We start from the raw sequence: 13466 nt of genomic DNA on the forward strand, positions 1-13466 counted from the left end.
CAATTCTTTCATTCCAATCACTCATTTAATCATTTGTCTCAGGATGGTTGGAGTGGGCCAGATCAGCTTCCTCTCTTGTACTGAGATGGGCAGCAGAGCTCCAAAAAGATATGCTGCTATGAAGCTCATGCATGCAGCAGCTGCCAGACTGCCACTTGCCAGTTGGAGGACTTTGGCCTGCAGCCACACATTAACATTCAGCCTGCATCCATAATGATCCCTGACAAATGATCCCGCCCAGCAATGGGACGTTTCCACTTCTGATGTCTGACATGGTTCTATGTTTCTCATGTGTTTCCCTGCAAATCCTGATCTTGTCATCTTTCCAGCCAGAGGATATGATATCCTTCTATTACTATGTCTCCCAGTTGGTAATACTGGATCACTCTCAAGGCAACATTTATCGAAGCTTAGTGAGTTATTCAGCTGTCTCCTGTGCTAATTTATAACGTGCTCTCTTGACAAACACTATGACTGGTGTCATGTCAGCTGTCAGCAGCACCAGCCTCAGCTGCAGGAGTAACAAGACACATCTTGTGAAATGCTTGAACCTGAGAATTGTGCCAAGAGGGCTTCTGTGGGCTGCCATTGTTACAGTGTGTTCAGGCAGAGACTTAGCCACCAAAGTCTCTCCGACCGCTGTCGCAGGTCTTGTTTCTTAAACATGCATACTCCACTCGATGTCACAGTATCCAACTCTAAGTGTACATAATATCGTAATCCTTTCATTATTTCTCTCTTGCTTATTTCTCTCCAGCTACCTGCCGCTATTCCCTTCCTTGCACCCTGCCTTCTCTCCCCCTTCCCTTTCTCCTTAAATCTGCAAAGTAAGAACTTGGCAGCTCTCTTCTGACCTGGGTGAACCCTCTAATTTATGATGCACTGGTTCCCTTTGATTGTTGTCCAGACATTTGTGAGGCTCTGTAAATCAGGTCTGACTCCTTTCCCCTTGTACTGCTGCAGGACGTGGTACTGTAGGTTCCTTTTGCTTTGTGATGGTCATGGTGCTGGGAATTGCTAGAATGGTTTGTTTCTGTTTGTCCTGCAAAAACAACAACAGAACCAGCTTATCAGAGAATCACCCAGAGGTGTGCTGAGACAAATAATGAGTTTCAGAGATAATGGTGGCCACACACAATGCATGTTTCCTGGTAGAGTGCTATAGACAGAATACAGGGCAATAGGTTGAATGGATAGATAATGATCTCATTGATAAAGAGAGGGAGTTACTCATATTACTCAGAATACCTGTTGGTAGCTTTTGCTAGTTGGGAGTGTTATGACAACAATTGTGTGCTGGCAAAACAAGCAAGGTTCATGGATTAATTAGACACTTCTTTACCATGAGGGGTGGAGGGCCAACTTCACAATAAATATCATTCCTTAGCAATACACTGAGGTATCCCTGTATGCCCAAGAACGTGAGGCTGGAAAGTCACCCAACTGGTTGACATTGAACCCTGCCCTTTGTCCATTGTAACCGTGAATGAGTTTGTTGCTGGTATGTTGGGTCTAGTGTGGGCGGTCATGTGGGATTGGAGAGATAGTTTTTGATGTGTAAACAGTCACATTACCTTTGTGTGGTCAAGTGTGCATGAGAACATGGACAAACATCGAAACAAAAGGTTGTGAAACAAACAGTGGGATTCTGGCACAGTTAATATTCACTGAATTATTGTTAGTTTGGTGAGACATTAAAGATTCAAGTATTCTTGTCTTTTGACCTCTGAATATCCTCAATCCAGGGTCATTCTCTGATCAATTTAGAATATAAACTACTTCACATAAATATTTGGTCTTTCCAATTTGTTTTTCTTTGGAAATGAACACCAATTGCTGTACCTTTTAAAGGGACAATCTGCAGTTACTACATCCATTTTTGGAATGTTTAATTCATGATAAAGCTTAAACCCATTGATTCTTGTAGAGTATAATTTAAAAATGACCTTGGGTTTAGTGCAACTGTCATATCCCATCAGAAGCTAACCTAAATGCATGTTTTTCCAATGTTTGTAAAGAAAATATATGTAAACTAACACGTATAGCCTGAATTGTGAAAATGCTTTGTTATGGTTTCAATTGCGTGAGCGACATCATTTTCCAATTGTATAGTGTTTCGTGCATTTCTGAGCGCCCAGCGCAGTCGACAGAGAGTGGGCGAGCCGTGTGCTAATTTGGTTCAATTCCTTGCAGAGTGGTTTCACAAGCTTCACACGTATTTCAGCGCTACGGGTGGAGGCGCCTCTGTCTCACAAATCTTATTGATTCCTCTACATACCTGTCATTTTGAAATACGCTCTGTATTTGCCGTTTAAAGGCCATTTCACATGCGCACGGGATCTAGAAAAGAAACCTTCACTGAAAAAAAAATGATTCCCAGAACGGTAAGATAATGCTTTCATTATGAATTTCAGTGATAGTGTTTATTAATGGTCTAAATTACATTGGCTGGCAACTTTGTAGTCTGCATTGATAGATGCACTTTTGCGCATGAATGATATAAAATAGATCTATTTTTAAAGTGGTTTAGCTCAGTGTGAGGCACATGAGCCACTTGCTGATAATTGTACATAATTTGCCCAATTATGTGTAACATGATTGTCGTTCAGCGACTTCAGGCGTCCAGGATTATGCAATGCTATTTAACATGATCAGAAAGCAGACTTTCGCCTGGAGAAATGTATATTCGGCCTAAATAAAACAATGAATTGATCATTATCACAGTAACAGTTGATTAGAAATAGTAGGCTATAGTATTAGTATTATTATTTGTTGTAGTGGTAGCTGTAGTGGTAGTAGTAAGCCGAGTGATATTTATATGATTATTTTCCTATTATGGAGAGTAGACTTTATATTTCTATGTTATACTTTATATTTTATGCTGCTGCATGTTATTGGTTTTCCTATTAGGCCTTTTCGTTTTCCTTTCCATTAGGCCTATATTTATCTGATATGGTATGGTTACATGTTTGTTTAATTTTCAAACTGACAAGTTTGCAAACGCCAGTAGGCCTGTTGTCACATCAATATTATGATAAGTGCTAGAAAGTTACTACGTTGGAAATAACAAGTCATGGTTGTGCGTGCAGACTGCGGGTATGCTTCACGTCTGTGCCTTGCGCACAACTAGCGCTCTCTACCCATGACTTTGCTCTTGACAGCTGTAGTGCAGCATGAGGGCGCGCTTCCAGAAACAAATGGAAAGGAAAGGGAAAGGGGGATACCTAGCCAATGGAAGGCGCTAATCTAATATATTGATAGTTGGGCAAACAGCTGAAATCTTGTTCGTTTGAGGATTAACCTATTTGCTAGGATTAACCTACTTCTGTCTTAGACTGTACAACTATTTGTGTGGCGTGGTAAACAATATTTTAATATGGGGGTCTTTCATCCTATAAAGAACAGAAACCTCCTTTTACGAGAAAGCATATAAAACAATATTGCTCTTTTGTTGAGGTTTGAGGTGAGTTCATGGGTTATTGAACACAGGACCTCATCAAAAAAAAACAAATAAGAGTTCATTACAGATGTATTTATGTGATATGTTCGAAACTGGTTGGTCAAGTTCTCATAGCAAGTAGCTGCAAGTAGTCCTATCTACAGGTGAATTATTCTTCAAGAGGCAATGGTGAATTCCTGACAAAATACAACTGGACACTGACTTGCATCATTTTGATTAGATTAGTTGTTATAAGGCAGCTCCAAAATGCAGGTATTTCAGCCTAGCTCAGTGCTTTCTGTGGTGGTGCGGCAGCCATCTGAAAATACGGAGCGTAGGGGTTGGTAATGTTTTCTAGTTGTGCGGTGTTTGGCTCAGTGTTCTGTCACTCATAGGGACACTATCACCGCAAAATCTACACGGAGAGCAAAAAAAAATCAAGCCCCTTGGGAGCTGCCATAGAGTTAAATTAGAAGTGCCCATCCAAGAAGGCTCAGGGTCATTGGCCACAGATAAAATGTAATCTCACGTTATATCTACAGTAATTTTGATTGGACTGACTTTCAAAATCTTAGCTAGCAAGCTAGCAGTCATCAGCATGAATCAAGTCGACAATCTACTGGCAAATTATTTTCAACCCGTGAAATTATTGATAAAACGTATCGGTGCTCATCGGCCTTTGGACATAAACATTGCACAACGAGTTGGAAATCGCAAATTTCACAATGGAAGGAGGGAATCAGGAATCAGTGGCTAACTGCTAGCATTGCAAAGCAATCACTCACTCGCTATTCAGTGGAGTGGATGTGTGGTCCAAGTCTGGGTTTAAGGGTCTTTTTTACAAGCTTGGAAGGATAAACATTCAACATTGGCCATGCTGTCAATCCAGCATGACTTCTGTCTTTTTCAAAACAACTGGAAACTCAGAACGGGGAAATCTCAGACCTCAGTGAGTTCAAGACAACTGGGAACTCTGGGGAAAAAAAGTGCTCCGACTGGAAAAATACATTTTTAAAGGTCATCCAACTCAGAATTCCAAGTCGAGAACCCTAGAGCTCCGACCTTTAGGTCACTAACATCATGATTTGATCTTGTTTTTTTTTCAAGTTCCCAGTTGTCTTGAAAGCACCATAAATCCAGAGAATGCCAGACTTTGACAAATTTTGATGGCAAAATGTGCCCACAAAGGAATGCAGCGCCAGCTTCCTGTTCAAGTGAGCACAGCACAACAAGGTGAGTCCAAACATGTCTTGTATGCTGCTGCATAAATTATGTAATATGCCAGGGATGTGTGTATACCATAGCTAAGAAAGTAATACTAAGTGTAGCTTGTGTAGTAAGCTGTTAGTAGCCATTTCACCCTCATACTTTAGCCTACTGTTCTGACTTAGTGGTGCACATGTAGCCTATAGCCTGTTATAGAGAAATGTCATCATTGAATATTGTACGCTTGCTTATATGCCCCCTTTATTTATCCTACGGTTCTGTCTTGGTGTACAAAGAGAATACTGTAAGAATGGCCCATGTTCTAAATTTTGTCGCTGTAAATTTCAAAAGTGCTGAACAAATAGTTATATTGACTACGTCCGTCCTAGCTCGCTCATTAATGTCTTTATCGAAATTCCCTCTAATCTTCTCTAATCTGTTTATGCCATAGTTTGTGACCGACCACCTTGATCCGGTCTTACGTAGCAACATTTGAAATTGTTTTTTTATTTTTACAATGGATAAAAGCAGAGACACAGAGCTACAAAATGGTATATCATACACTGCATTTGAGGAACAATAATTCTGCTTTGAAAGTTGATAGACTTTTAACCTCACTTTTGAGAAAATGGCCTCTGAATGTTTTGGTGCCTACTGGAGAGCTCTTCTTTGTCTACACCCATTCAGCATCATTCACACCCTCTTAAACTTCAGTCCCACCCAACTCTTTAAGGGTTGATCCGAGCATTCTGTCCTAACAACAACAGCCAAACACCCAAGCTAACTGGCTAACATTGGCTAGCTTGCTAGCTACTTCCAGACACAAATGAGAAAACGGCTCACTGACCATTTTACTCCCCCTAGCAGCTCTTTAGGCTGTGTTTATGTTATCCAGAGCGTTGGTGACTGCAACTGTGCTGCTGGCAACAATTAAAACATTTTTGCCAATGTTTACTGACACGACACCGGCCATATTCAACAGATGTCGGGCTTTCATAGATTAATCAGTTATTCTGTGCTCTGGCACACTCAGAAGAGATTTCTCTGAAATCGGAGTAGATAGCCAGAGTGAATTTACCAGCTATGTCTATCAACAGTTGTCGCAGTGACATTCTATTGAAATGGTTACTTGCATAGTGGATTCTTTTGTTAAGAGGTGTAGCTAGATAGCTAGGTAAACAATGAACCATAATCCCAACTCATGACGTTACTACCCTGCATGAATCTGCAGGTAGCTAACCAACCAGGTTCAATGTTAGCAAGCTAACATTAGGCTATATCTAGCAAAGAAAATGGCTCTGAGATACAAATAATAAGATCTTACACGTAACATTAACTAGCGAGCCAGACAGCCTAACCAACCTAGCTAGCTAACAGTACACTTTAACTTGAAATGAAAACGACTTTCTGTCAAAATTTGAAATGAGTAATATCTGAAAATGTAGCTAGCTAGACTGTCTTATCCATATACATAATGGATGGACGCCTATCCATGGAGGAATGCATGGAGGAATGGGCCAAAATACCAACAACAGTGTGTGAAAACCTTGTGAAGACTTACAGAAAACGTTTGACCTCTGTCATTGCCAACAAAGGGTATATAACAAAGTATTGAGATAAACTTTTGTTATTGACCAAATACTTATTTTCCACCATCATTTGCAAATAAATTCATAAAAAATCCTACAATGTGATTTTCTGGATTTTTTTTCTCATTTTGTCTATCATAGTTGAAGTGTACCTATGATGAAAATTACAGGCCTCTCTTATCTTTTTATGTGGGAGAACTTGCACAATTGGTGGCTGACTAAATACTTTTTTGCCCCACTGTATATACAGATGGCATACAAGTCTGTTATTAAGGCACATGGAATTTCACATGTTCCAGAAGGCATTTCTGCCAAAAAAAACGCATTTTGATTTAAAAAAAGTTTCCGTTCAAATGGCTCTGCTGTGAAGTAGTCACCTGCGACATACGCCTAGTTTCCTGAGACAAGTCACATTTGTTTAAGCAAGTCAGCCATATCAGCTATGTTTTTTTAAAAGGCAGTAAATGTTGCTGAATGAATTGTCATGCTGCCAGACAAGGCTCCGCTGATAGCCAGTTGTAACAGTGGGAAGGTTTTGGAACTGCTGTTGAGACAGCATTATGTAGGCCCTAACAGTTTGTGGGCGTCGTTTGTCACTGTTATAGTCCAATGAATGTATTATTCAGTGTTGTGTAGTGGCTTTGCTGGCATGCATCTAAAAAAAATGTCAGTTTGCCCCACCAAGATGAACATGCTAAAATCACAACTGATGATCATCACTATGATTTATGTTTAGAGATGTTAGTTCGGAGTATAGTGTCCGTACAGTACTGAGTGCTGATAGGCACTCAGAGATTTGGCTGAATGATAATACTGATGGACTGTCACATGTGTTTCCCTTCGCCCTCTGCTCCCCACCCTCCTGTTAGTGGTAGGGGCTTATGCAAACAAAAACCTTGGCTCCCATTGTCACGCTCTACAAAATGACGAACAGTACTGTTCATCTTTTCTTTTTTTTTTAGACCAGCGCTGTTTCCTAAACATCATCCCCAAACACAACCACCTCACTACGGTTGCCTTCTACTGGTAAAGCATGCAAGCAAGATGAAAGTTATTTTTGAACATGTGAGAAGAAAGCACTGGGTAACAGTTCAGCGTGGCTTATTGCTTCTTCTTTCGTAACAGGGGCTGTCAGAAAGGTACATGCAGTGCATATACACATATTTGTACATCCAGATGTATTCATATTCACAGAGATTCACTACAGGCTACACAGACACACATCAGCTTAGCAACTCACACGCACATATACTGACTCTCTCTCTCTCTGTCTCCTAGAGAGACGTGATCACGGAGGCCAGCTGTAGTAACAGTCCCATTACGTAAAATGAGAGCTCTTTCTGCCGGGCGTGTCAGCGTTAATTGGGCTGGCACCTAATGGCTCTGTGTGCTCCTCTGTTAGAGACACAGCCAGTTGTGTCGTGTGTCTGTCAATGCACTGGCCCACGCACCTGACACCACTCAGAATGACAGGGTTCTGACATCAGGCACTCCAGGGATGTGGTGCTAATGGGTTCAGTAATCACTGTTTAGAGCAAAGGAATTTTATACCAGCAGGGGCGTCTGGTTGCTGGGATAGGCCACAGCTCCTACACTTTACAAGGAGTCCAGGAGTGCATTGCTGTAATGCGTTGGTTGGCTTGGTAAACATCCGTGGCTTGCAATTTGTTTAAAGAGAATCCGCCGCAATACGTGCAGACGGACACAGAATGGATGTCGTGAGCAAGTAAAACGTGTGTGGGCATTGTCCTATGGCACCTGAATGAAATAGATTACTGCCGTATTGTGTCCTGACCTATTTGTGCTGACAGTGAGCCAAAGGCCCAATATGTCTTATTTGATTTTGATGGATTGTATTAAAATATGTGCACGTACAATCTAGGAAGATTGGTCGATGCTTGATCAAGGTGTTCGACTTTTGAAGATTGTAAAATGTATCCGTCCTTGAATATTATCAATGATCTTCCAAACATGTTTTTTTTTAGGATTTGTTTGGGATTTTCCGTAATGGATGGTGTTTATGTACCGATATCAAGACGGGGAATTTCCTTTGTACCTGTTTGCCGTCTTGAAAATATAAGTAAACAACACAAACATCTTGTAGGTTGTTAATTGATTACTTTCCTAATTTCAATGACACATGCAGTATAACTTTCCATTCAGTCATACCCATGATCCGATCAAGCACTCAGATTAAAAACATTTTTTTTTAAGAGGTCAGCATGAATGGGCAGAAGTCTATGGAGTCCCTAAGTTGTACAGCAAGTTGATCATGGCAGGATAAAGGCCAGTAACACCAACTTTCAGTCCAACAAGCATACATAAAGCATCTATGACCTTCTTATGAGACACCACCCTGCATAGACAACAAAAAAACAACCCGACAGCAGACAACAACAAAAAAACAACCCGACAGCAGACAGCAGACAACAACAAAAAAACAACCAGACAGCAGACAGCAGACAACAACAAAAAAACAACCCGACAGCAGACAGCAGACAACAACAAAAAAACAACCAGACAGCAGACAACAACAAAAAAACAACCCGACAGCAGACAACAACAAAAAAACAACCCGACAGCAGACAACAACAAAAAAACAACCCGACAGCAGACAACAACAAAAAAACAACCCGACAGCAGACAGCAGACAACAACAAAAAAACAACCAGACAGCAGACAGCAGACAACAACAAAAAAACAACCAGACAGCAGACAGCAGACAACAACAAAAAAACAACCAGACAGCAGACAGCTGACAACAACAAAAAAACAACCCGACAGCAGAGAGCAGACAACAACAAAAAACAAAAAAGTTGCTTTAAACGTCCCATCCTGTCATTCACTATGGGACGTTCGCGTCTCGATTTGAAGGAAATACCTTAACTGGTATGCTATTGTTGCATGTCTTTCTGTTGGCACTTCTACAGTACATGGGAACCCCACGAACAGTTCTCCCCTCATTTCCTTCACCCTCTAACTTAGGTAGACTTCTAAATTGCCTGAGGGGTTTCATTTGTTTCTAATCCTCCTCTATGGGGAAGTGCCAAGGCATAGCTCCGCTGCAGCTGGACTGAAGATAGACAGCGCATAGAGCTTTTCTTATCTGCTTTGTGTAGAGAGGGAATCTATCAGGTATCAGTGCAAATATGATATCTGAATCGCTTGACCATTTTAAGGACGATATTAGGATGTGAATCAACTCGCATAGGTCCAGAAGTCCAACCTTGGGTTGATTCTTATAAGCTACAGAGTTCTCATGAATTTACTGGGTATTTTACAACAGTTAATTTTCTTGTCGCACCAATTGTTCATGTTAAATTCTTCTTTGATATGAGTCTTTGGTCTTGACAGAGTAGGTGAAGTCCTATTTGTTCTGTTTACAGTAAGTAGGCTATTGCATTTATCAGGAAACATTTCTTTTCATGTTTACTCAGTCCTCCATGTTTCACCTTTGAACTTACTGACCTATGATTTTGACAGCCGAAGTTACTTCCAGGGAATGTCTGCTTAATGATTGATTAACTGTCTTGCCAAGTCATGGCTGTCATGTCATGTGTTTAATTACTAATTAAAAGGACTAAGGCGCCACTTATGAGGAAATGGGAAAAATGTGCCTATCATCAAGCATTCAAGACAGAGAAAAATAAACTGGGGAATTTAATGACGCCTCCTCTTTTATTTGGCAATGTTGTTGCCTCATGATTTATCAGGGAAAGACCGTAACGTAACCTATCTGTTATGAGATGTCAGACATGGCTATTGTTTGTTTTAGCATTATTGTGTGTGTGCGTGTGTGTGTGTGTGTGTGTGTGTGTATTTGTGTGTATTTGTGTGTGTGTGTGTGTGTGTATGTGTGTATTTGTGTGTGTGTGCGTGTGTGTGTGTGTGCGTGTGTGTGTGTGTGTGTATTTGTGTGTGTGTGTATTTGTGTGTGTGTATTTGTGTGTGTGTGTATTTGTGTGTGTGTATTTGTGTGTGTGTGCGTGTGTGTGTGTGTGTGTATTTGTGTGTGTGTGTATTTGTGTGTGCGTGCGTGCATAACATTAATACATTTAATTTGTATAGCGCTTTTAATTACAGAGTTATCTTAAGCTCTATTGAGGATAAGTTTTGTACAATTATATAATAAAACAACATTTAGAATCAAGGCAAGTTAAATAGCGATAGTGGGCTAGGTGCTAAATACATTTTGGATTGGGACAAGGACTATCAAAAATACATAGGCACGGGAGCAGAAGGCTCGGTCCCCCATAGTTCGACGATGTGTCTTGGGGACTTGAAGCCTTAGGGAGTGGCTGGAGTGGAGAGTGCGAGATGGCTCACTGATTGAGATGAGGTCATTGATTTAGGTGGGGTTCAACCCATCAAGGCTTTAAATACATGCATGAGGATTTTATAGTTGATCCTGTAGTTGACCGGTAGCCAGTGGAGTTGGGCCAGGATTGGGGTGATGTGGTCTGACTAGGGCTGTTTCGGTGACCATGGTCACGAGTCATGAATACAGTCAAATTCCACGTGACCGTTTAGTCACTGTAATTAGGCTTCTCCAAGCTCTGATGGTCATGGCGGTCATTAGTAGCCGACCAAACGTTTTAATTACCTGGTACTCAGTACTCTATTGTCCCTCTAATCACTCTGACATCAATGCAAATTGAAAATCTAATCAAACACTTCATGAGAGCCCATGAGTTCATGTTGCGCAACATTTCTATAGGCTATGCAATTGCGGGAGAAAACAGAGTGATGGGCTCTATTAAAAAGAGGAGGCTCCCATCAGCTTTCTATAGGCTAGACCTACTATATTTATTTCTCAACTTTCCTAATATTGAGCACATTGCTTCTCTTTAAAACAGGAGTATAGCCTACCTAGCTGGTATGAAAATTAACTGAGCCTTGTCACACATATATTATTTAGTATATGTAAAGACAAGATTAAATCAAGAATAGTTTGATGGGGGAAAATATTAGCCTATCACTTGTGAATTATATATTATCACTTGATGCCCAGCATAAGGCAAGAAACAATGTCTTTCTTTTGCAACTTTTTCGAATCATAGTCACACACCTCATGTAGCCTAGCCCAGCCCATAGGCTTATAGGCTTTGTTAAGGTTTGTACCACAGCTAAGGTGGTCAAATAACTTCTTAAAATGAAGCACATTAATCTGCTTTACAAGGGATGTAGAGCCTAACTGGCATACATAAGCCACGTGTGTGTTTCAAGTTTGGGAAAGATACTTTTCACCATGAAAATGCACCTTTAGCCTCCCGAGTGGCGCAGCAGTCTAAGGCACTGCATCGCAGTGCTTCAGGCATCACTACAGACCCGGGTTTGATCCCAGGCTGTGTTACAGCCGGCCGAAACCGGGAGACTCATGAGGCGGTGCACAATTGGCCCAGCGTCGTCTTGGTTAGGGAAGGGGTTTTCCTTGTCCCATGGCACTCTAGTGACTCCTTGTGGCGGGCCGGGTGCCTGCAAGCTGACCTCGATCACCAGCTGGACGGTGTAGCCTCCACACATTGGTGCGGCTGGCTTCCGGGTTAAGCGAGCATTGCGGCCGTGTTTTTTTTCGGGGGATGCATGGCTCTCGACCTTCGCCTCTCCTGAGTCCTTAGGGGAGCTTCAGCGATGGGCCAAGGCTGTAACTACCAATTGGATATCACGAAAAAGGGGTACAAGTTTTTTTTAAATAATGCAACTTGTGGCGAATTCCTGCATGGAGCCTTCACCGTGCGCTGCCACTTTAAGAGCGCATCAGCAGTCAGAAAGGAGGAAATGAAGATGGCTCTTCCGGCTCTCTGGGAGGTAGCTCTCGGTTGGCGCGGCAGTTTGATTGGGGTGTGCAATGCTGCAGAAGTCTTCTCTATTTTCAGCGTGCTGAGTTTGTGAAGTGTTTAACTCGATCATCGGTATTGCCTCTCTAGATTGGGGTTGTTATCTTTTGGGAACGCACCAGTTATTGACGGGATGGATTAGTAGCAACATTGTTACGAAACTTTGACATACAAACAAACAAACCATCAGACGGACAGACAGCTGTTGACTTCAGGCTTGTAGTTGCACTAAGACCACTCTCTCTCTCTAGCTTCCCTCTATCGTTCCAGTGCTTTTCACTGCAGCAGACCTTCTATTTTTTTCAATGTGCTTCGCTTTGATGTTCAGTGTCACTGGACTATTATTGCCAGAAGTATTTGGGTTTACGTTGTAGTTAAAAGGGAGGTTGCTTGCAAGTTTATGGTGTATTGCTATTTGAACTCTATTGATGTGGTGTGATACTATTGACATGTGGCCAAGAAGATTTTGGACATTTTAAGGACTTTGTTTTGTCTATGAACACCCCCCATTCATACACCCCCATTCATACCCTCTGCACTCCTCCACTGGGAGGTAATACAGATTATTGCAAATCCTCTAATGTTGATGACTGGGTTCTTTCTTGTAAATTGTTTCTATGAAGTTGCCGTTAAATTGCTCTGCCATTCTTATTGTGTGAGGTATTATTGGTTGGGTTACACCTGTGCTGTGATGTGGCTATCTGGTAAAAAGGCTACACTCTAGGCAGTCTCTTCTGCTGATGTGTGTGGGCCTGGTAGTGGTACTCTCTCTATCCTACTCTTTTCCTTTCGGCAGGGTTAATACCTAACCCTCTCTAACAATAGCGCTACATCCTTTATAATAAAAGCATTACATGCATTATCGCATTTGCGGTCTCTTTTGATAATGGTGTTTTCCCGCTGATGGAAGATTCGCGCTTATAGCCTACTGCCATGTGCACATTGCTGCCCTTATACTGTGAAGAAATAGCCTAATACTTTATCAACATTGAAAGCTAAATATGTTGATCTGTTGGGTCAGCCACATTGCGTAAAACCTTTTTTTTATGGTAGTGCTTGCATTAATTTGGGATCTATTGCATCCCACAACTCTCCCAGACTATGTTTGGAATATTTATTTTTCACACAGAATAGAATAGGTCAACTTTTATACTATGGGGATAGTAGATTGACATAGGCTAGTGCTTTTCCTGTTCGTTAGGCCTACTCATCTTGTTGGCTGACGAAGAGTAAATGTGGACAGTTCTTCCAATATCTTCAATACGCACCTTGGAATTGGTTGAAGAAATGCGTAGTTGCGTCCCCAATGTGTCTGTCTTTACTTGTAGCCTGGGAGAAAGAACTGATCACGTGATGGATTATTCGAGGGATTATCAAGTGATTGTCAAATTGCGA

The 13466-nt window shown here is 41.4% G+C and overlaps 1 protein-coding gene across 1 annotated transcript in view; it reads left to right on the forward strand.

Annotated features, from left to right (window-relative positions):
- The first annotated feature begins 4215 nt into the window (after window positions 1-4215).
- LOC139382503 (glucagon receptor-like) overlaps window positions 4216-13466 on the forward strand; it is a 31573-nt gene continuing 22322 nt past the window's right edge. Inside the window, exon 1 of the mRNA XM_071126591.1 lies at window positions 4216-4672. The gene's annotated coding sequence lies outside the window, so the exon portion shown is untranslated. The remainder of the gene's footprint in view (window positions 4673-13466) is intronic.

Source organism: Oncorhynchus clarkii, chromosome 24 (assembly GCF_045791955.1).
Source record: "Oncorhynchus clarkii lewisi isolate Uvic-CL-2024 chromosome 24, UVic_Ocla_1.0, whole genome shotgun sequence".
Lineage (NCBI taxonomy): Eukaryota > Metazoa > Chordata > Actinopteri > Salmoniformes > Salmonidae > Oncorhynchus > Oncorhynchus clarkii.